Genomic DNA, 24478 nt, shown 5'->3' with positions numbered 1-24478 from the left:
TAGGAGTGATTTAAAATGGAATGACAATATATAATTTATAGTCGGTAAAGCAGAGGAAGTAGGTTACAGTACACTTGTTGGCCCACTGCTTGAGTACTGCTCCCCGGTGTGGGATCCGTACCAGATAGGGTTGATAGAAGAGATAGAGAAGATGGAACGGAGAGCAACGCGCTTCGTTACAGGATCATTTAGTAATCGCGAAAGCGTTACGGAGATGATAGATAAACTCCAGTTGAAGACTCTGCAAGACAGACGCTCAGTAGCTCGGTATGGACTTTTGTTGAAGTTTCTAGAATATACCTTCACCGACGAGTCAAGCAGTATATTGCTCCCTCCTACGTATATCTCGCGAAGAGACCATGAGGATAAAATCAGAGAGACCAGAGCCCACACAGAGGCATACCGACAATCTTTCTTTCCACGAACAATACGAGACTTGAATAGAAGGGAGAACCGATAGAGGTACTCCAGGTACCCTCCGCCACACACCGTCAGGTGGCTTGCGGAGTGTGGATGTAGATGTAGATGTATATGGTGACTGATTGCCACCATCGCCAGTGGAGAAGATAGAGCTAGCTGCTGTGTAGACAGGCTTTGTCTCCTATAAACGCGATACTCTGGTGCGTTGGCGGTCGAAGGTTTCGGACGTGGGTTTCCATCTTCAGTTCTCTCTGCTCCTGTCATTGGTCGACCTGAAATGCTGGGAGGATGGCCAAAGGAAGCATAAGAGGGCATAGTTTTTCAGTACGTCATTAGACCGAATACAGAATGTTCATTTTCCTATTACGTGGAATACAATTAGGTTTGCAGCTACTTTTGTGTGTCTAAAAACCTGTGTGTGCTAGTTATTTAGATGTGTGGAAAAATAAAAATGAAGATTAAAGGTGAACATCACGTCGGCGACTAGGCGTTAGCGACGGCGCTCAAGCTCCGGTTGGGGAAGGTGGGTGAGGACACCACACTGCTTCTTTACAAACCAACAACTCCAGAATCTGCCTTAAGAAAGTTCTGGAAACCATCTAATACTTAAATGTTGGTAGACAGATGGGTATTTGAACTCAGGTACATGTGTTGGCTTAAAGTAGAAAGTGGCTGTAGTGATGGGTGGATCAAAATAATACCAGAAGATCTAACCGAGATTGTCGCGTAATTCGTAGGCTTCGCAGCCTAAAGTTGGATACAGTAATCTCACGACAAAAAAATAGAAAATGTGTTCTTTGCATGATTTTATTCCGTTACTTGAGAGCCGCCAGGATTAGGTTAGTGAGTCTAAGGTTTGTGCGGGTACATCGCTTCCTGATTAAGCCATTCGCTAAGGATTCGAACGCGCAGTTCCACCAAACTGAGGTGATCCTAATGTGACTTTTTCAGACGCTGTCACTACGTGTCCCACAGATTTTCTGTGGGACTCAACTCATATGATTGTGTAGGCCATTCCAGATGTAATAGGCTGGGGTAGTGTCCAGAAAACCAGTCTCATAGTCTTCAACCTGACGAACTTTGCTGTTGTGGTCTTTATGTGCCTGTGTGGGCAATAGCCTCTTGCGAGGTGTGTGTGAAATCTTATGGGATTTAACTGCTAAGGTCATCAGTCCCTGACACACTACTTAAACTAAATTATCCTAAGGACAAACACACACACTCATGCCCGAAAGAGGACTCGAACTTCCGCCGGGAGAAGCCGCACAGTCCACGACTGCAGCGCCTTAGTCCGCTCGGTCTTGGGAGGTGACCGACTCCAAATGTTCATGGCATACAGTTCCTGTCGAAACGTTCGCTCGCTAACAGGGTGGATGGGCCTTCGTTCCCTGCAACAATTCCTGTCTGGTCTGGAAGCGATTTTGATACACAAGCCGTGAAATGCACCTCCAGCCCCTCTGTCAGGAATTTTTTACGACCACAATTCTGACGACGTGTTTCGTGGTCACGTGTATTACGCCACAGCTTGTAATCACGTTGATCAGTTCGCCACGAAACACCAGTAAACCAGCAGCTTCACGGACCATATGGTCATGGGCACAGCCAAACATGATTTTCCCTTTCTGCCACTCTGCAACTTCCTAACATTTACCTGTTTTTACGTACAACTCCTGCTTGAAGCAGGGATGTCTCGCTGGTCGCTACTGCCATACGCTCACTAGAGGCACGCGCGGTTGAGCAAACCATTCGATCGCTGTGCCATCTGTAAAGGCTTAACGATTGATCTATGAGTGCGCATTGGGGTGAATAATTTTTCGTCTGTTAAGCTTATCAACGACAGCCGTATTCGCTTCATTCTCATTTACGCGGAAATCCTGCACTGATGAGACAAAACAATGTGATCGCAACTCACCGTGAGATAGAATGCCATGTGATGGAGTTGTGGGCACGTATCGCGATAAAGAAAACGTGTGAACGGAGCAAAGACGAATGAGAAATCATCCCAATAATAATACCGGCCAAACAGGAAATCCACTCGCATAAGCGACGTTGACAAGAAACAGACTGTTATGAGCCGGTGCATGGGTACGAGCGGCCCTGAAATGACAAAGCTGGTCGGCTATTGCTGTCGTGAATATCTACGGAAAGTGAGTGAAGCAGCGGCGTAACTAGGCTGGGGCGATTGGGACTTTGCAACGGAGGCCCCGAATTGAGAGGCCCTAGTACCTTAAAGCAAGAAAATGATAAAATTAAAAATCGAAAAATTAAGTAAACTTGATCAATCAAGTGAAATCTTGTCCTGTATTAAAATAATCAATGTTGATTTTGAAAATCATTCTGACGTAAGGAGACGTGAATGATTTTGTCAACCGTAGCTAGCAGATGACGCTGTGTTCAGCGAGTCCATGTACTCATGAACGAAAGCAGACCTAACTTGTAGATTTAAAATCACAGAAGCGCTATATATAAATGAATATGTATTTCTTCATACGTTGAATTAAGATACTCTTTGCAGTTAATGCTGAAAGCTAAGATTAGTAGTGATGGTCGTGCGGTAGCGTTCTCGCTTCCCGCGCCCGGGTTCCCGGGTTCGATTCCCGGCGGGGTTAGGGATTTTCTCTGCCTCGTGATGACTGGGTGTTGTGTGATGTCCTTAGGTTATTTAGGTTTAAGTAGTTTTAAGTTCTAGGGGACTGATGACCATAGATGTTAAGTCCCATAGTGCTCAGAGCCATTAGTAGCGACTGGAAAGAAGTGAATATGAATCCGAAGTCATACACAGTCTTGCGGCGTCTGTCGAAACAGCTACTCTCGTCAGTCACTGCTCCTAGCGTCTGCCGCTAGTCAAAGATTAGTACTTGCCTCGGATAAGGGCGTACACAAAGGCGTAAGGAGATCATGTACAAATGATACTAACTGCTACAAATCTCCGAAATGAATTACAGCTTGAAACAGTGACAACTATCGTGTCACCGCTACTGACAGTGTCATTTGATTGTCAAAATTAGTAGCGAGGAGAATCGGTGATTTAGCCCTCCGACTCTAGCTGTATCCACCGATTCAGTACTAAAAAGGCGAGAAGAAAAGAAAATACGGGCGCCCTGTCCTGGAACTTGGGATATCAACTGCAGTGGCAAGAAGATAAAAGCTGGCCCATGTATTATTTAAAAGTAAAATTAAATTTCTGGAAAAAACAGCTTAACATTCGAATTTCGTTTCTAATAGTTAGGATTTCTTATAAAAATTTTATGCTTTCCTATGATATACGCATGGAAAGTGTGTGTTTCAAAACACAGTTGTGACACGCTCGATTTGTCAAACAATGTTACACGAGAAAATCCAGAGATCACTTGGTAGGGAAACTTTGTAGGGGAAGGTACAATGTGCAGAATTACGATTTTTCCCTGATTTCAAGATTTACAAAATTCATGCTTCTCCTACAAGAACTGCCACATACAAGCCTCGGCAAACACTCTGGATAACTGCGTTGCAGAAATCAAATTACTGTGAATCTAACTGCAGCGTCGATGATCTCCGTATTTATTAACTAAACATGCCAATGAAAATTCATGTTATGCAACCGTAGAAGGGTGCATACGATATTACGATATGACGCTTTGTGCTTCGGGTGCTATGGATTGGCTGAACTCAGATGCTTTATGAAGGCTTACCTTCTGACTACTGTTGTTGCTCCGGACTCTTACTGCATTTGGCTGTTTTCCTAAGATTTTGCCCACGCGGGATGGACACATTCATGTTGCTCGCCTGTCGCCTCGCCTCAAACTGATGCTCAGCAACCGCGAAGGCCGCTGTGGAAACGCGTGCATTGTTGAGAGTTGCGTCTCGTCGCGTTATGTTGTTTACTCTATTCGGAAAATAATCGCTGCACAATTAAGGAAACTATCCAGCGATAATAACAGGGGCGTAACTAAGCTGGGACGACCGAAGCAGTGGCCCGAAGATAGATGCTCCTGGAAAAAAACCTACAAAAAATAAAGGTAAATTAAAATGAGTAGGAAAAGTGGAAAAATAAGTAAAATCAGCAAAGGAAATCTTTCGCTATACTAAAATAATCAAAGATTGTATTCGTAGTGATTCTGATGTAAAAATATGCCGATCATTTACCTCCTTCACCCAGTCAAAGGTAACTCTACATTAGGACTAGAACATCAGTTACTTGAATCTATAAGAAAAAAATGACTAGTTGCGAACGAGTGTTCCGACCTAGGCTGCAATGGAGCATCCATCACGAATGCATGAGTCGTGTATACAATGGTATGCAAAAAAATCAAGTAACAATTTAGAGTTAATTCTTAAAGGTACTGTAGAGGTTAAGATGCTAATCAAGAGACAGCCCCGTATATCTTAACATATACCATTCTTTTTGGCCAGATATTGTGTTAGTATTTGAAAACCTGTCCTTGAATCTTTAAAGATACCAGCAGAGACACAAAATTTAACACGTTGGGCTGACAGATAAGAAACCACCTATACATTTAAAGAGAAATTCATTGACTATTTTAAGGCTCTGATAAATATAATTCGTACGATTCATCGTGAACCACGAGAAAGAAGTAATGTTCCACTTATGGTCCTGCACTCCGAGAGTTGCACATTGCACCAGCAACTCTTAGGAATGGCATTGACAGAAACAAATAATGAAAGAATGAGAGTGTTTTAACGTCCCTTCGACGAAAGGGCATTACAGGCAGAGCGCAAAGTGGGGTATGTGAAGGATGAGTAGCGAAATTGGTAGCGTCCTTTTCGAAGGAACTATCCCTGCATGATGTATTATGCTGTAGATGCATTCGTAGTGAAACAACCTTTTTTCATACGTACCGCTTGTGGCGTAGATCTTAAGATGAAGCACTTTGGTTTTTCAGAGACATTTTCTCATGACATTTCTCTTCTATTTCGAGCACAAATAATATTAATAAGAGCTATATTTAAATCAATGTATTTAACAGAACGTATGGTTGTTGCAAAACCTGATTTTTCTTTTCCGAGCTAAAAAAAGTTAAAGAAATGCCTTCTACAATAAGTCAGGAATGGTTAGCCAGTTTGGAAATTATATTAAAGGGAGAAACTCGGCGCGAATGGTATCAAGTTTGTTCGACTGACGTCAGAGTGTAACAGAAGTGTTGAAATATCTTAACTGGAAGAGCTCAAAACAATACGCCCTATTTCTCTCGAGAACGTGCTTAGAAAACTTCGAAAGCCAGCGCTCAGCTGCTACGTGTCTATCCCGTAGAGATCGAGCAGAGAAAACAGTGGAAATAGCAGCTCCCACAAAGGCGCCGAAGCATTCTTTCTTCTCACGCTCCATCCGCCAATGGAACAGGAAAAGAATTTAATGCATGCTCAAATAAAAAATTGTCCTCGATCACACTGCTTACAGTAGAGTATACATGAAGGTGTTCACCTTTAAACTTACAGATAAACTGAAAACAAATTTATTTTTATGAAATAATGAGCCATCCATTTGCCACACACAAAATAGAGGAAAAAGTCTGTTAAGTAAGGCAAGAATGTGGTTTCATTAGCATCTTTCATTTTTACATGTATATTGAAACTTAACGTATTTGATTGAAATTACATGTTCGTTCTTGTTTTGTCTTGCGTTGCTGAATTAGATATTGTTTCACATTATGCCTTATTCGATTTTCAATTTATTAGATTTCTCTGTTCTAAGCAGGGCGCGTTGGCTAAGTGATAAAATGACAAACCCACCTGCCACGAAGTGACTGCTATGAAGCTTCGTACCAAATACTCATCATAGTGACAATGTTCTACAACATAGAACTCTAGTTATACAGTTTGTCGGAATTTTCCTTAAACAAGTGCCTAGACAGCTTGTTCGCGGAAGACACTGCTGGCAAGAGAATAACTCCAACCTTTAATTACTATTTCTACGTTTACTGAATCGAAGTGAGCGCAGAGTAATAATGAACGAAAAGTTGAGAAAATATAGGCAAGTATTTTTGATTAACAAGGGCAACCAAAATAGTTACTGCCTAGGTCGTAAGAAGCAAACATTTAGCTCTGAGGAAGAAAGGTAGGGAATGTCTTGCACAAATGGTGGTTTTATTTTAGGCCATGTACTAGATACGTTTTTGCTGCGTAAAACAAAGGGAGACTGGAAATCCCCATCATTGTTCAACAACGATATTAGTTCCAACGAAAGCCAAGAGTCGTAGACAGCACATTCAAACTAAATTGAATTATTGCTGCCAAACAAAAGGTCAGTGAAAACAAACCTACAGACAGGCGGGGAAATGTCCAATAATTTTAAAAAAATGGTTCAGATGGCTCTGAGCACTATGGGACTTAACAGCTGAGGTCATCAGTCCCCTAGAACGTAGAACTACTTAAACCTAACTAACCTAAGTACATCACACACATCCATGCCCGAGGCAGGATTCGAACCTGCGACCGTAGCGGTCGCGCGGTTCTAGACTGTAGCGCCTAGAGCCGCTCAGCCACTCCGGCCGGCAAAAAAACAAACTTAAGCTGTCGAGCTAAAAAGATGGTGAAGATTACAGCAGAACAGAAGATGACAGCAAGTACTGAAATTCAAAATTATGTCTTCCTTAAGTCGATGGAATACTGAAACACCGCGCGACATTGGAAAAAGGCACAACAGTTTGAAGCGGATCCGTCAGATCCATTCCATATAATTAATTCTGGATATTGAAATATTTCTGTGTTTCGTTGCATCTAGATGCCTGTATGCAACGGTAGTACGCTTCAAGAAAGGAAAATGATCGATGTTCAAAGCTATTACATTTATATTTCGTGCAACTGCATTTTTTGTGTTTTCTCATCCTCCAATTAAACCCAGAATATATGGCTTTGCTTGATCTGACTGCGTATTTCTCACGGGTGACGGAAATCTGTAGTTTGCTATAACAATTTTGTCAATTTGAGGCTGTAGACAGAAAGGCGGAGAGGTTTGACTATTTCGACAGAGCAGGTTGTTGGTCAGGAATTTTCCATTAGGTTGGCGAAAGGTAACATCCCCACTACAGTTTCAAAGCGAGAGCGCTGGTCAGAGACCGTTGTCCGTCATTCTTCCATCGGGGCTGCATAAGAACAAGTAGTGTTTTATACACTCCTGGAAACTGAAATAAGAACACCGTGAATTCATTGTCCCAGGAAGGGGAAACTTTATTGACACATTCCTGGGGTCAGATACATCACATGATCACACTGACAGAACCACAGGCACATAGACACAGGCAACAGAGCATGCACAATGTCGGCATTAGTACAGTGTATATCCACCTTTCGCAGCAATGCAGGCTGCTATTCTCCCATGGAGACGATCGTAGAGATGCTGGATGTAGTCCTGTGGAACGGCTTGCCGTGCCATTTCCACCTGGCGCCTCAGTTGGACCAGCGTTCGTGCTGGACGTGCAGACCGCGTGAGACGACGCTTCATCCAGTCCCAAACATGCTCAATGGGGGACAGATCCGGAGATCTTGCTGGCCAGGGTAGTTGACTTACACCTTTTAGAGCACGTTGGGTGGCACGGGATACATGCGGACGTGCATTGTCCTGTTGGAACAGCAAGTTCCCTTGCCGGTCTAGGAATGGTAGAACGATGGGTTCGATGACGGTTTGGATGTACCGTGCACTATTCAGTGTCCCCTCGACGATCACCACTGGTGTAGGGCCAGTGTAGGAGATCGCTCCCCACACCATGATGCCGGGTGTTGGCCCTGTGTGCCTCGGTCGTATGCAGTCCTGATTGTGGCGCTCACCTGCACGGCGCCAAACACGCATACGACCATCATTGGCACCAAGGCAGAAGCGACTCTCATCGTTGAAGACGACACGCCTCCATTCGTCCCTCCATTCACGCCTGTCGCGACACCACTGGAGGCGGGCTGCACGATGTTGGGGCGTGAGTGGAAGACGGCCTAACGGTGTGCGGGACCGTAGCCCAGCTTCATGGAGACGGTTGCGAATGGTCCCCGCCGATACCCCAGGAGCAACAGTGTCCCTAATTTGCTGGGAAGTGGCGGTGCGGTCCCCTACGGCACTGCGTAGGATCCTACGATCTTGGTGTGCATCCGTGCGTCGCTGCGGTCCGGTCCCAGGTCGACGGGCACATGCACCTTCCGCCGACCACTGGCGACAACATCGATGTACTGTGGAGACCTCACGCCCCACATGTTGAGCAATTCGGCGGTACGTCCACCCGGCCTCCCGCATGCCCACTATACGCCCTCGCTCAAAGTCCGTCAACTGCACATACGGTTCACGTCCACGCTGTCGCGGCATGCTACCAGTGTTAAAGACTGCGATGGTGCTCCGTATGCCACGGCAAACTGGCTGACACTGACGGCGGCGGTGCACAAATGCTGCGCAGCTAGCGCCATTCGACGGCCAACACCGCGGTTCCTGGTGTGTCCGCTGTGCCGTGCGTGTGATCATTGCTTGTACAGCCCTCTCGCAGTGTCCGGAGCAAGTATGGTGGGTCTGACACATCGGTGTCAATGTGTTCTTTTTTCCATTTCCAGGAGTGTAGATACTCTGTCACGTAAGGCTACAAGTATTGGAACGTTTTATAAGGGTACTATGATTCTATTTAATAAATTTGTTTCAGTTTTTGGATGTTATTTGCAAATTATGGTAGTCATTTCGTGTGTAATTTTAGGTGTGAGAGAATAAATGTGACTGCGGCAATTACTTTGTGGGTAGCCTGAATTGCTGCTACTTGTGCCGGTAGTACTTTTCGATCAGTAATAAATGTTTGCACTAACAGCACCTGTTTTGTATACTGGTGAATTAATGAGTCAATGTTTCGTTTATGGTGAAACAGACGGAGCATGTGAGTTCATAGGCTCATTAATTAATGATCACGTGGCATCGAAAGCGATCCAGTGTGTGTGTAGGAAAATTTTACCCATTTTCACAATTTTCAGTTTCATGTATTTTGCGTGTTCTGCCATCTGTCCAGGACTGAGGTTCCACTTCTCTGCTGAGTATGCAGTAATTCTTGTAGATATCATTTACAGTGGAGAATATTATTTACTATGCTTATTTAGTGAGCGAACGTGTGATTATTTCTCTTTGTATGCTTTCCCCACGTGTTAACACGTTCTCAATCCAAACCTTCCTAATATGATACACTATTGTACACATTCATGCATACTGGGAAGGATGTAGCTTCTTATATTAAATCACAAGTGGGGACCATTTTACTGTCTGAGAATATACGCTTTGTGTCCACCAAGGTCTGCTTTGCTTGTAAATAAATGTATTTCGTGGAATGTTTATAAAACTAAGATCTTTCACCATACAAACCCCCAACGCATCCTTATTTAAATTCATGAACTGAATGTTGATTGCATTATCCGTCAACTGAATTTAGATGTTGATTGCGTTATCCGTTGCTTAAAATTTAAATGTCGGTTCATTACTTCTGACAGGATAACTCTTTTCATGAAACATCCTACCGTAAAGTAGGAACCATTTATATTTATTATCCCATATGACGACGATTTGAAGACCGAATCAATAACATGCAGAATTCCGCAGGAACTGACCTGTGCAACTCGCGTACGTCTACACTAAAGCGCCAAAGAAACTGGTACAGGCATGAATATTCAAATACAGAGATATGTAAACAAGAAAAATACGACGCTGCGACTGGCAACGCCTATATAAGGAAACAAGTGTCTGGCACAGTTGTTAGATTGGTTACTGCTGCCGCAATGGCAGGTTATCAACATGCGAGTGAGTTTGAACGTGGTGTTACAGTCGCGTATGAGAGATGAGACACAGCATTTCCAAGGCAGCGATCAAGTGGGGTTTTTCCCGCAGAACCATTTCACTGTGGCTGCAAAAAGACCCTGCAAGAAAGGGACCAACGACTACTGACGAGAGTCATTCAATGTGACAGAAGTGCAACCCTTCCGCAAATTGCTGCAGATTTCAATGCTGGGCCATCAGCAAGTGTCAGTGTGCAAGCCATTCAACGAGACTTAATCGATATGGGCTTTAAGACCCGAAGGCTCACTCGTGTACCCTTGATGAGTGCACCACACAAAGCTTTACGCCTCGCATGGTCCCGTCAACACCGACATTGGACTGTTGATGACTGGAAATATGTTGTCTGGTCGGACAAGTCTCGTTTCAAATTGTATCTAGCAGATGGACGTGTACGGGTATGGAGATAACTTCATGAATCAATAAGAATCCTATCTGATCGCCTGCATCCATTCCGACGGACTTGGGTAATTCCATCAGGACAATGCGACACCCCATACGTCCAAAATTGCTACAGAGTGGTTCCAGGAACACTCCTCTGAGTTTGAACATTTCACTGGCCACCAAACTCCCAAACATGAACATTGTTGAGAATATCAGGGATGCCCTGCAACGTGCTGATCAGAAGAGATCTCCACCTGCTCGTACTCTTACAGATTTATGGATAGCCTTGCAGGATTCATGGTGTCACTTCCCTCTAGTACTACTTCAGCCATTAGTCGAGTCCATGTCACGTCGTGTTGCGGCACTTCTGCGTGGTCAAGGGGGTCCCGCACGATATTAGGCATATGTACCGGTTTATTTGGCTCTTCAGTATAGTTACTTAACCATATAGGAAGTTTACCCCAAGGTTATGTCGAGGAACTTCAATTACTGAGAGCCTATCAACCCTGTCGCCTAGTAAACAAATTACACGGGAACAACGATTCGTGACATGCACAGGTAAACAGATTAAGATCATCCTATATAATATGAAGACGTGATCGTAATCAGTTACTGGTGTGTCACAGCCGCCAGTATCTAGCAACATCTTCTCGTAGCGTTCTAAGGTGAAATACCTACGTAGGGTAGAAACCAGACTGCGATACCTGCGCAAGGAATCACTCACAGAACCCTCGTTCACCCATTTCCTGGGTGTTGTTCGTTGGTCTGGGGCCCTAGATCAGTGGGAGCGGGTTAAATGAGGTGTTCAAGGCTTGTCACGCGTTTCATCAGTCAGCGCGATAATGAGACAGAAACGCTCGACATAAAATATGAGAACCGCTGGAAGATATTCATTGTGGAAGGCAGATTACGAGTACCCATGTTGCAGTACGAGTAAATAATGTATTACTTCTCGTATGTGCTCGATGCTAAATTTTGTTGTCACGCATAATAATTGCACTGCAAAGTTCGGCGCTGGCAAGTGTCGGAGGACAGAGATGGCCCAGCGAGGTTCGCCCTGTAATCGTAGAGTTTAGGCAGTCCGCTTCACACTTGCGAATAGTGCCCGCGCGAATACTGCCAGACTGAGACCCAGTTAGCGTACTGACCGCGAGGCACTTGCCTGTATGCGGAGGATCTTTTTTCTACCCCTATTAAAGGCAGTTATGGGCTCAGTAATGCGATAAAGAAAACTGAAATTAAAACTTTTAAGTAAAGTAGGAATTTAATCATGTGAAATGTAGAAACAGGCGAGACTGAATGATGCAAAAATGACGCCATCGTCGGCGTGGCATTGAAGCATTACCTTTAATTCTTTTGCTGTCTCTAAAACAATGAGCTGTGGATGATGTTGTGCTTTACAAAATGTGATTCAAAACCGGAGCTTCTGTGTTCTTCAGCGTAATATCATACGGAACAATGTTATCCTCGAAACACGGTCGATGCTTGCGACGAAAAAATTCTGTTATTAATTAGTTTCTCAATTTGAAGTCATCACTACATGTAAATACTCGTTAGCATCATTTTATGCTCAAAGAGTGAAATTTAGCTTTCGAAACATGTTTTGCCCTTTTCTCATGGACCTCTATGTAGCCGGCTGTAAGCTGTAAAAGATAACGAGAGCCTTGTTCATTTGACACTGAAGTAAAGCATAAACACTGGTGTTTAACTTACACTACCTCATTCACGCCTTAGCGTTTGCTCGCTCGTCGAGTGAAATTACTCAGTGCATTTAATCAGACCACTTTAATGTTCGTCCCATGTTTGTTGCCAACTTCAAATGGTTCAAATGGCTCTGAGCACTATGGGACTTAACATATGTGGTCATCAGTCTCCTAGAACTTAGAACTACTTAAACCTAACTAACCCAAGGACATCACACACATCCATGCCCGAGGCAGGATTCGAACCTGCGACCGTAGTAGTCGCGCGGTTCCGGACTGAGCGCCTGAACCGCTAGACCACCGCGGCCGGCTATTGCCAACTTCACTGGCACTTGTTACTGTGCTCTGCTAATTAGTCCCAATCAAAGTAAATGACGGAAGTTTACAACTTTTTTTGTGTACACTAATGCAATTCATCACTTGCTGAGTTCCTATGTTGATAATTATAGCAACTTGTATTTGGAGCGTATATAAATAGAATTGAAAGAGTACGAAGATGAGGCTTCATGCTTCTTTCATTTTATACCTGTCAGTAGTAGCAGACATCTAGAAATTTAGCTAGAATACCAGACTGAATTTTCACTGTGCAGAGGAGAGTGCGCTGATTTAAAGCTTTCTGGTACATTTAAAATGTGTGCAGTACCAGGATTCGAACCTGGGACCTATGCGGGCCAGTGGTCTACCGACTCAACCATCCAAATGGGACTCACAACCGGCACTTCTCCCTTTTATTTCGCCAGTAAAGCCGTGGGGACGGATCGCGTGTCGTGCTTGGCTGGCTCATTGGGTGGAGCACTGGCCCGCGACAGCCGAAGCCAGGTTCGAGTCCGGTCTGACACGTTGTTTTAATTTGCCAGAAAATTTTTAATTATAAATATGTAGAATAATGCCTCTGGAGCCTCATAGTTTCATTTGATTAAAGAAAAGAAATTTTTCAGTTAGAATGAGTCCAATCGTTTTTCGCTTACAGCAGTTCATACGAAACACAAAAATATTTCGGTATAACCACTATTTTATTTTGCCTGTGCTAAAATTTCCAAACGGAGAGGGTAAAAAATTGGATGATAGTTTATGACTATTTGTTTGTCAAACTTAGCACGAGAAGATAGGTAATATTCATCAAAAATAAACCAAAAAGACGAGCTGCAACAGCAAACGTAAAACAAACACAAAACCATTATAATGAGCATTGATGAACCAGTTCCCTCAGATTGAACTGCCAAGTTTTGTAGTCTCTTTCATCACTATTATACAGCAAGAAACCATGGAGATCAAAACACTGGACTTGCATTCAACTGCAGCGTTGAGTCCCATCCTGCGTTCTGCGTTTATTTCATGTGGTATCCAAAAAGTTTCCGGTTAACAGTAAAAAAATGAAATGAGCGTATGGTATCGTTGGTCGGGAGGCCTCATTCGGGGAAGTTCGGCCGCCAAGTGCAAGTCTTACTTCATTCGACGCCACATTGGGCGACATGCGCGCCGGTGATGAGATGGTAGCATGACTCTTTCAAGTATAGCAACCAACTTCTATTCTCATCCTCGTCCATGTGGTGGTAGACTGTCTTCATTGACCCCGCTATTCACTTCAGTAATCTTTACTTGCAAAAAATGGTTCAAATGACTCAGAGCACTATGGGACTTAACTTCTGAGGTTCACAGTCCCCTAGAACTTAGAAATACTTAAACCTAACTAACCTAAGGACATCACACACATCCATGCCCGAGGCACGATTCGAACCTGCGACCGTAGCACTTTACTTGCACTTTAGTGCTATATATCTTTACAACAACACATGTCAATCTATCCCAATGGTCACACTCATTTACTAAAGTAGTATAATGCATAAATTTAGTTTTAGGAACTGGTCTCACATCTACCTGAGCTAATACGCTGGTGTTTTATCACGAGAGAGACTTCCTGGAATCTATGCTACGGCAACAAACTGACGTAAAGTGTTGCAGCCAAAATGCTGAAGACAATCACCATGTATTATGTACGCTAGCTATAACGTTTAGGTGTGGCCAAGCGGTTCTAGGCGTACAGTCTGGAACCGCGCGACCGCTGCGGTCGCAGGCTCGAATCCTGCCTCGGGCATGGATGTGTGTGATGTCCTTAGGTTAGTTAGGTTTAAGTAGTTCTAAGTTCTAGGGGACGGATGACCTTAGAAGTTAAGTCTCATAGTGCTCATAGCCATTTGAACCATTTTTATAACTTTTAAATCAGAAATTGCTTGTTTTCCAGTAAAGCACTTTTGCGAGTGGTAGGCGACTCCTTCACTTCGTCATCCCCCTCCGCGCTTGTGCCTAACAGCTGTGCAAATACTGAACAAAAAGTTGTTCTGTCAAAGAAGAGCTACCTATGAAAATCATGACCTTTCAATTTTATTGAAAGCAATTCGTGATGTCTACTAACGCAGCATGTGTTAAATGCAAACTTCAGAAAAATAATTCAGTAAGAAACAATTTTATATATCTTAATCTTCGCAGTGAAAACGTGTTGAGGGATGCTGGTTTTCAAAAAATGGTTCAAATGGCTCTGAGCACTGTGGGACTTAACATCTGAGGTCATCAGTCCCCTAGAACTTAGAACTACTTAAACCTAACTAACCTAAGGACATCACACACATCCATGCCGAGGCAGGATTCGAACCTGCGACCGTAGCAGTCGCGCGGTTCCAGACTGAAGCGCCTAGAACCGCTCGGCCACACTGGCCAGCGCTGGCTTTCACATGCCTAAATTATTCATCATACACACAGGTCTATCACAGGCATTGATTAACTTCATCCGACCACCAGTCAAGCTACGTTTTGATAGAAAATACCATGGTCCAGCAAACAATCGGCCTAGTGGCAGTGCCTGTGAGAGACACATTGAGACAACAAGATACGCTTCCTACTTACCATGTTATCACCACCACAGCAACGGCTATATAAGATATATTGGCCGTTCAGGAGAGTAGAGCAATGCTGCAGACCCTTTTCTGTAGCATTAACTCTCCTGAATGGTCAATAAAACTTACACAACCTTGCTGCGGTGATTGTGACATGCTAAGTGGGAAGCGAATCTTCTGTGAATTTAATATTGGAACCCTTTTTCACCATAGGAGTTGTTGTTTTTGTTGTTGTTGTTGTGGTCTTCAGTCCAGAGACTGGTTTGATGCAGCTGTCCATGCTACTCTATCCTGTGCAAGCTTCTTCATCTCCCAGTACCTACTGCAACCTACATCCTTATGAATCGGCTTAGTGTCTTCATCTGTCTCGGTCTACGATTTTTACCCTACACGCTGTCCTCCAATACTAAATTGGTGATCCCTTGATGCCTCAGAACATGTCCTACCAACCGATCTCTTCTTCTAGTCAAGTTGTGCCACAAATTTCTCTTCTCCCCAATTCTATGCAATACCTCCTCATTAGTTATGTGATCTACCCATCTAATCTTCAGCATTCTTCGGTAGCACCACATTTCGAAATCTCTTCTTGTCCAAACTATTCATCATCCACGTTTCACTTCGATACATGGCCACACTCCACACAACCACTTTCAGAAACGACTTCCTGACACATAAATATATACTCGATGTTAGCAAATTTCTCTTCTTCAGAAATGCTTTCCTTGCCATTGCCAGTCTACATTTTATATCCTCTCTACTTCGACCATCATAAGTTATTTTGCTCTCCAAATAGCAAAACTCTTTTACTACTTTAAGTGTCTCATTTCCTAAAGTAATTCCCTCAGCGTCACCCGACTTAATTCGACTACATTCCATTATCCTCGGTTTGCTTTTGTTGATGTTCATCATATATCCTCCTTTCAAGACACTGTCCATTCCGTTCAACTGCTCTTCCAAGTCCTTTGCTGTCTCTGACAGAATTACAATGTCATCGGCGAACCTCAAAGTTTTTATTTCTTCTCCATGGATTTTAAGTCCTACTCCAAATTTTTCTTTTGTTTCCTTTACTGCCTGCTCAATATACAGACCGAATAACATTGGGGATAGGCTACAAACCTGCCTCACTCCCTTCCCAACCACTGCTTCCCTTTCATGTCCCCGACTCTTATAACTGCCATCTGGTTTCTGTACAAATTGTAAATAGCCTTTCGCTCCCTGTGTTTTACACCTGCCACCCTCTGAATTTGAAAGAGAGAGTTCCATTCAACATTTTCAAAAGTTTTATTTAAGTCTATTAATGCTAGAAACGTAGGTTTGCCTTTCCTTAATCTATCTTATTGGAGTAGCTGTAGTGAATTAAGACAAATTAATTTTTGACTGCAGAACAAATATCCTGCCAGCCGCGTAATTTTCACGAAGACTAAAGAAATTAGGAGTCATAGGAAGGCATATACTGTACACATTCGTTTTTCCTTAGCTCTGTTTACGAGTGGAAAACGAAAGAAAATGACTGGTAATGTTACTAGGTACCTTCCATCACAGTGGCTTGCGGAGCATGTATGTACTGCAGATGTAGATGTAGATTCATGTTGAATAAGTATCATCGTAATTTGGACGTCTGTGAGTAAGAATATATTAGCGCATACAGGCAATTTTTAATAAAACCAGACATAGCCGCTACTTCGGTTCTCTTGCTTTGTAGTGATGCCCTAGTATACCTGAGGTCAGCTTCTATAAGCTTCCGTGCTTTAGTACACCACTAACGATGATGGTGTATTGTTCCGTTGGACTCTCACGCGAAACCCATGTGACTAGACTGGAGTCATCGGAGTGTGTCAGCACTAGAGCTGACGTAGGTCTGTCCAGACTCTAGGTTTCACGCTTGTAGTAGTTCCGTTTAGATTCAGCAGTGCTTTGCTCTGAAACATCAAAGGCATTATGGTCGTAATTTATTTATGGAGGAACTAACGAGAGCATGTGCATGACAACACTTCAAACGCCGGTTCACGGTAACAATATTAACAATATGCGTGTCCCCTTTGTTTACTGTATCTCGTTCATTAAACTGTGTAACCCTAATCACTTTCAGACCTAAAGTGAGTCTGTGGAACGCTCATTGTTAGTTACGTTGCTTTGATTTGCTATGGAACAGATGAAAATTTTTTTGAATACATGCATTTATCGACTGCTCTCTGGTTCCCTGTCTATTATGTCTTGAGGGTACAACATTAAGAATATTTTTAATTTCAAAAATAAAAGTCGTAGTTTCCACCTCAGCGATTAAATACTGACAGTATATTCGCGTAAGTAATCATTATAGTACTTATTAAGAAAACATTTAAAGTACATTAAGATTCAATGTTACTCTGAAACAGAATCCAGCTCGTAATTGCAAATAAAGTGTGACACCGTACAAGTGACACTGAGACACCCATATATCATTTTCAACTGGAATTAACTTGGATAACTACTTTTGCCCTTAAGGCTTAATTAATTACATTAATAATCTCAAATAATTAGTCATTAGTATCAGTATTACGGTAAAACTAAGTTTGATTGACAAAGATCTAATGAGCCGTGAGGCATAGTTATACCACTGTCAGTGCATACTTCGTTCTTATATATTTTTTTCTTTTCTCCAGCGATTTTGTACGTCAATGGAAATTATTTACGAATGAATATCGTAAATAATGATAAGATTCTAAATCTGTTTCTCCTTTGATTTATACTGTTTGGGTATGGACTGTTGAAAGATGCTGTTATTAGACTAAAGAGTCGCACTCTATAAACAGCGTGATGAAACCGTGCAGGCGAGGAGAAAATATCAACCGCCAGCGAAGAGCAGCAGTTAAACCGGGAAGGATAAATCTGAGAAATGGAACTTTCTATTTTACGCAGAATGACGATGGACTCGACAAACAGTTGCTTTGTTCTAGGACAAAACTGGACTTTTAGAATATAAGTGTTGTGAAAAAGATGGAAAACAGAAAGATAATGGTAACATGTTTTAAATTTGGGAAAATTACATCTTAGTTTAATTTTATTTATTCATATGTGAAAATTTAAGAAATAAGCTATACAGGGCGGTCCATTGACCGTGACCGGGTCAAATATCTCACGAAGTAAGCGTCAAACGGAAAGACTACAATGAACGAAACTTGTGTAGCTTGAAGGGGGAAACCAGATGGCGCTATGGTTGGCCCGCTAGTGGCGCTGCCATAGGTCAAACGGATATCAACAACTTTTTTTTTTAATAGGAACCCCCATTTTTTATTACATATTCGTGTAGCACGTAAGGAAATATGAAAGTTTTAGTTGGACCACTTTTTTCGCTTTGTGATAGATGGCGCTGTAATAGTCACAAACATATGGCTCACAATTTTAGACGAACAGTTGATAACAGATAGATTTTTAAAATTAAAATACAGAACGTAGGTACGTTTGAACATTTTATTTAGGTTGTTCCAATGTGATGCATGTACCGTTGTGAACTTATCATTTCTGAGAACGCTTACTGTTACAGCGTGATTACCTGTAAATACCACATCAATGCAATAAGTGCTCAAAATGATGTCTGTCAACCTCAATGCATTTGGCAATATGTGTAACGACATTCCTCTCAACAGCGAGTAGTTCGCCTTCTGTAATGTTTGCACATGCACTGACAATGCGCTGACGCGCCCGCATCTCGTGGTCGTGCGGTAGCGTTCTCGCTTCCCACGCCCGGGTTCCCGGGTTCGATTCCCGGCGGGGTCAGGGATTTTCTCTGCCTCGTGATGGCTGGGTGTTGTGTGATGTCCTTAGGTTAGTTAGGTTTAAGTAGTTCTAAGTTCTAGGGGACTGATGACCTTAGATGTTAAGTCCCATAGTGCTCAGAGCCAACCAATGCGCTGACGCATGTTGTCAGGCGTTGTCGGAGGATCACGATAGCAAATATCCTTCAACTTTCCTCACAGAAAGAAATCCGGGGACGTCAGATCCGGGGAACGTGCGGGCCATGGTATGGTGTTTCGACGACCAATACACTTGTCATGAAATATGCTATTCAATACCGCTTCAACCGCATGCCAGCTATGTGCCGGACATCCATCATGTTGGAAGTATATCGCCATTGTGTCATGCAGTGAAACATCTTCTAGTAACATCAGTAGAACATTATGTTGGAAATCAGCATACAATGCACCATTTAGATTGCTATCGATAAAAGGGGGGCCAATTATCATCCCTCCCATAATGCCGCACCATACATTAACCCGCCAAGGTCGCTGATGTTCCACTTGTCGCAGCCATCGTGGATTTTCCGTTGCCAATAGTGCATATTATACCGGCTTACGTTACCGCTGTTGGTGAATGACGCTTCGTCGTTAAATAGAACGCGTGCAAAAAATCTGTTATCGTCTCGTAATTTCTCTTGTGCCCAGTGGCAGAACTGTACGCGACGTTCAACGTCGTCGCCATGTAATTCCTGGTGCATAGAAATATGGTACGGTTGCAATCGATGTTGATGTAGCATTCTCAACACCTACGTTTTTGAAATTCCTGATTCTCGCGCAATTTGTCTGCTACTGATGTGCGGATTAGCCGCGACAGCAGCAAAAACACCTTCTTGGGCATCATCATTTCTTGCAGGTCGTTGTTGACGTTTCACAAGTGCCTGAACACTTCCTGTTTCCTTAAATAACGTAAGTCTCCGGGAACGGTCCGGACACTTGGATGATGTCGTCCAGGATACCGAGCAGCATGCATATCACACGCCCGTTGGGCATTTTGATCACAATAGCCATACGTCAATACGATATCGACCTTTACCGCAATTGGTAAACGGTCCATTTTATCACGGGTAATGTATCACGAAGCAAATACCGGCCGCACTGGCGGAATGTTGCGTGATACCACGTACTTATACGTTTGTGACTATTGCAGCGCCATCTATCACAAAGGGAAAAAAGTGGTCCTACTGAAACATTCATATTTCTTTACGTACTACACGAATATGTAATAAAAAAATGGGATTTCTTATTTTAAAAAACGCAGTTGATATCCGTTTGACCTATGGCAGCGCCATCTAGTGGGCCAACCATAGCACCATCTAGTTTCCCCCTTCAAGCTACCCAAGTTTCGTTCATTGTAGTTTTTTGTTTGATGCTTATTTCGTGAGATATTTGGTCCGGTCACGATCAATGACCACCCTGTATACTGAGGAGACAAAAGTCGTGGGATATGCTCATATACATAGGCGGTAATAATGCGTAGACAAAGTATAAAATGACAGTTCATTAGCGGAGCTGTCATTTGTATTCAGGTAATTCATGAGAAAAAATGTTAGGTGTGGTTATGGCCGCACTGCGATAATTAACAGAGTTTGAATGCGGAATGATAGTTGTGCTACACGCATGGACTTTTTATTTTGGAAATAATTCAGGAAATCAATATTCTGAGATACATATAGTCATGAAAGTGCCGAGAATACAAATTTGAGGCATTACCTCTCGTCACGGACAACGCAGTGGCCGACAGCCTTCGTGTGAGGTCGGAGAGTAGCGGAGTTTGCGTGCTAACAGGCAAGCAACACTACGTGAAACAAACAGCAGAAATGAATATAGGATGTACGACGAATGTGTCTGTCAGGACAGTGCTGCGAAATTTTGTGTTAATGAGCTATAGCAGCTGACGAGAGACGCGAGTGCCTTTGCTAACAGCACGACATCGCCTGCATGGCCCTTCCTGGGCTGGTGGCCATATCGGTTGGACCCTACACGTCAGTAAAACTACGGCCTGGTCAGATGAGTGCAGATTTCAGTCGCCAATAGCTGATGGTGGGGTTCGAGGGTGGTGCAGACCGCACGAAGCGATGGACCCAAGTGTGTTTATACGAAATTGACTGGATCCTTTGGTCGAACTGAACCGATCATTGACTGGAAATGACTATTTCAGCTGCTTAGAGACCATTTACAGCTATTCATGGACTTCATGTTCCCACACAACGTTGCGCCATGTCAATGGGCCACAACAGTTCGCGACTAGTTTGAAGAACATTCTGGTCAGTTCTAGAGATTGGTTTGGCCACCCAGAGTGCCCGACATGAATGCCATCGAACAGTTATGGCCGGCCGGAGTGGCCGAGCGGTTAAAGGCGCTACAGCCTGGAACCGCACGACCGCTGCGGTCGCAGGTTCGAATCCTGCCTCGGGCATGGATGTGTGTGATGTCCTTAGGTTAGTTAGGTTTAAGTAGTTCTAAGTTCTAGGGGACTTATGACCGCAGCAGTTGAGTGCCATAGTGCTCAGAGCCATTTGAACCATTTTGAACAGTTATGGGATATAATCGAGAGCTTAGTTAGAGCACAGATCCTGCACCGGCAACACTATCGCAATTATGGACAGCTATAGAGGCACCATGGCTCAGTATTTCTGCAAGAGACTTTCAACGGCTTGTTGCGTCTATGCCACGTCAACCTACTGTACTACGCCGGGCAAAAGGAGGTCTCACACGATATAAGGAGGTATCCCGACACTTTTGTCACCTCAGTGTATTTATAGTCATTAATTGATGTTCAGTAATATGCCTTAATTTTTATTTTAATAGAACTCGCTCTAGTGATTAGTGTATCATGTAAATTATTGAAATTTTATATTTTTTAGTACACCTGCAAACTGCGAAACAATTTTCTGGTCCATCCATTGTGAATCCAATAACGTAAATAGGACTTGAGGACTGTTCCATGAAATACGTCCCTGACACAGTAAGTGTGCGCAGATTCTAGTGCAGCTGCGATTTGATACATAGCTTGCGTGAACTGGTACAGTGTTGCTTTTTGTTGTTCCTGTCTAACTTAGAGAGACCCGAGTTCAGGAAGACGTGGTAACAGCGTCACCAATGTATATTAGAACACTTTTCCGTTGCTGTGATGGACGGGCGCGCTATGCAATAGCTGCACCAGCTACAAATTATTGTTTTTGTGGCATAGACGTGATGCTGCTTAACAGCGAAACTGGCAGCTGCAGGGGAAAGTGCGGTGCGCACTCTTTCCACTTATTCTGAACCCTTCCTCCGCTCCTGTTCTCGCCGTAGAGCTCAATTCTCGATAATCTAGTGCCTTCTACCTGCGCTCTCGTGTGGTACAGCCAAAAAAGCTGTCTGACAGCTATATGTTTGTTACCAACGCGCACTTGGACACGACGTCGTGAAAGAGCTGTGAAATCGCTTCAATCATTTGTAATAACCCTGTATATGCTTGCTGACAGCTTCTTCTTCTGCCACGCCAAGGTCAGGCCGAACACCTGTTCGGGTTTCACCATCTCTTCCTCGTTCTTCCCACAATTCTCTTGCCCCGCGGTTTATATTGAGGAACATTTTTGTTCATTTCCAGCAAATATTTAGAAAGGTCATTATATATCTTGCACTTATTTCATTTAGTTCGTGTAGTGCCATTTGTAATTTATCTTCGCTGTCTTGTATGGCAACTTGGTCAATCGCAAACAACACCGTGTAGATATGTTTATTTAACCGGTATTTGAACCTGATGATGTTCTACGTCTTTTCCATTCTCTGATCGTGTCATCTACATTGATATTTAATAACCTCGTAATCTCGGTTACTTGTTACTGCCATGTTTTACATCTTGATTTGTTTGTATTTCAGGTGTTATCTCTTTATCTATGTCAATTACTGTTCCGTTGTTCACATAAGGCTTTTTTCGTTATTGTCCATAGCTTATTTCTGTGAATTCTTGATAGTACACAAATGCTAAGCAAGTTTTCAGATTGAATTCTCGTGTCGTTTATATTATCTGTTCAGTGCTAAAACATCGTTTACAAATGATCTTCCCTTTCGGAATCCCACTTGTTCTGCCATTAAAATGATATCAAGATTTTGCAAGCCATTCATTTCTTATTTTGCTCCAGATTTTTCAACCATTATTCGTAATACTTATATCCCTATAATTATACGTAATACTTCTTTCGCATTCTTAATTCTAGGAGAATTCCTCCATGTTTAATCAACTTGGAATTTATTCCATCTACTCCTGATCAGTATCACTTTTTAATTTTCTTAAACTATCTCCAATTCAATCAGATCTATACACTCTATTACTTGCAGTTATTCCTTATAATCTACGTCTTTGATTTCTGTGTTGTACCACAGTCCTTATAACGTGTAATGCAGTCAGATTTTTGTATAACGTTTAGATGCACGATCTCTCTTCTTTGCTTAGGTGTTTCATTAATTTTTACCTTTCTTGTCTGTCATGGATACCATGTTCAACTATGCTTATAAACGGGTTCCATGCTGTCCTATGTGCTGATCATACTATCGCTTTTGTTTCATTTCTTTCCCGTTGGAATTGCTCTTTACCTTCCAATGATTCCTGCTGTAAGTATTCATTATATGCTTTCTGTTAAACGTTTATGGCTTTTTGCATCTCTTCGTTGCAAATGTTTAAACCTGTTTTCCGATTTGTTCCGTGTTTTTCACCTAGCATTTCATGTGCTGTTTTATGCCATTTTTTGTACTGAACCATTCTTCGTTTATGTCGTCACTAGTTAGTATTTCGTTGATCAGTTGTTACAGACGCATCTTAAATCTTTTTATATTGGCTTCATATTCATTTTTATTTTTTGGTTTTTCAGTCTTAACTATAGAGAGAGCTTTTATTTTGCAAGATAGTGGTCTGCGTTTGTATTTCTGCCTCTACATACTCGAGCGTCTATTACCTGTGGATCTAATTTTTGGTTAATTTATTACTACATCGTCTCTTACTGAGCGGAAACATCGTTCAGCTGAGAAAGATTTGTAAATGTTTTCTTCTTAAGGAAGATCTTTGTTACCATCAGTTCGTTAGATTTTGTGTGTCCCTTAGTTTTTCTTTATTCTCTTTTATAGTACCTTCCCCGTTAGTACCTATTAAGTTGGCAGTTTTCCACGTCTAGCATTTAAATCTCTTGCTAAAATTATATCGTCCTTATTATTTGTTTTATTTAAATGTTTCTGAAGCTATTCATAATGTGCGTCTGTTTCTTCCGTCTTCCCTTCATCTGATGCAAAAGTTCCTACTACTGTTAGATGTCTCTCATCGAATTCTAATCTTACCATTAAGGGTCATTCATTTACGAAAGAATACTCAGTTATTTTATTCATCTATTCGCTATCTATTAAAACTGCTATTCCACGACGTGCTCTTTTTGTTTTTATCACTCCACTGTAAAGCATGATGTAGTCCCTCAAATATTATCTGCCTCTCCAACTGACAGCAAAACTCCACCCAGGAGAGTCTGGTGATTTCTATTCGAGGTTTTCTTGCTC

The 24478-nt window shown here is 42.6% G+C and overlaps 1 protein-coding gene and 1 non-coding gene across 2 annotated transcripts in view; both read left to right on the top strand.

The window, feature by feature from the left end:
* Window positions 1–24478, top strand: part of LOC126483707 (probable 3',5'-cyclic phosphodiesterase pde-5) — a 794749-nt gene that overhangs the window by 463284 nt on the left and 306987 nt on the right. The gene's annotated exons all lie outside the window — the stretch shown is intronic.
* On the top strand, window positions 21285–21368 carry Trnas-gga (transfer RNA serine (anticodon GGA)). Its single transcript is given in 2 exon segments — window positions 21285–21324; window positions 21334–21368. It is a non-coding gene; the product is annotated as a tRNA-Ser (tRNA).

The sequence above is a fragment of the Schistocerca serialis genome, chromosome 1 (genome assembly GCF_023864345.2).
Source record: "Schistocerca serialis cubense isolate TAMUIC-IGC-003099 chromosome 1, iqSchSeri2.2, whole genome shotgun sequence".
NCBI classification, from domain to species: Eukaryota; Metazoa; Arthropoda; class Insecta; order Orthoptera; family Acrididae; genus Schistocerca; species Schistocerca serialis.
Note: the sequence above shows the minus strand (reverse complement) of the source record. Positions and strands in the feature narration are given on the sequence as shown.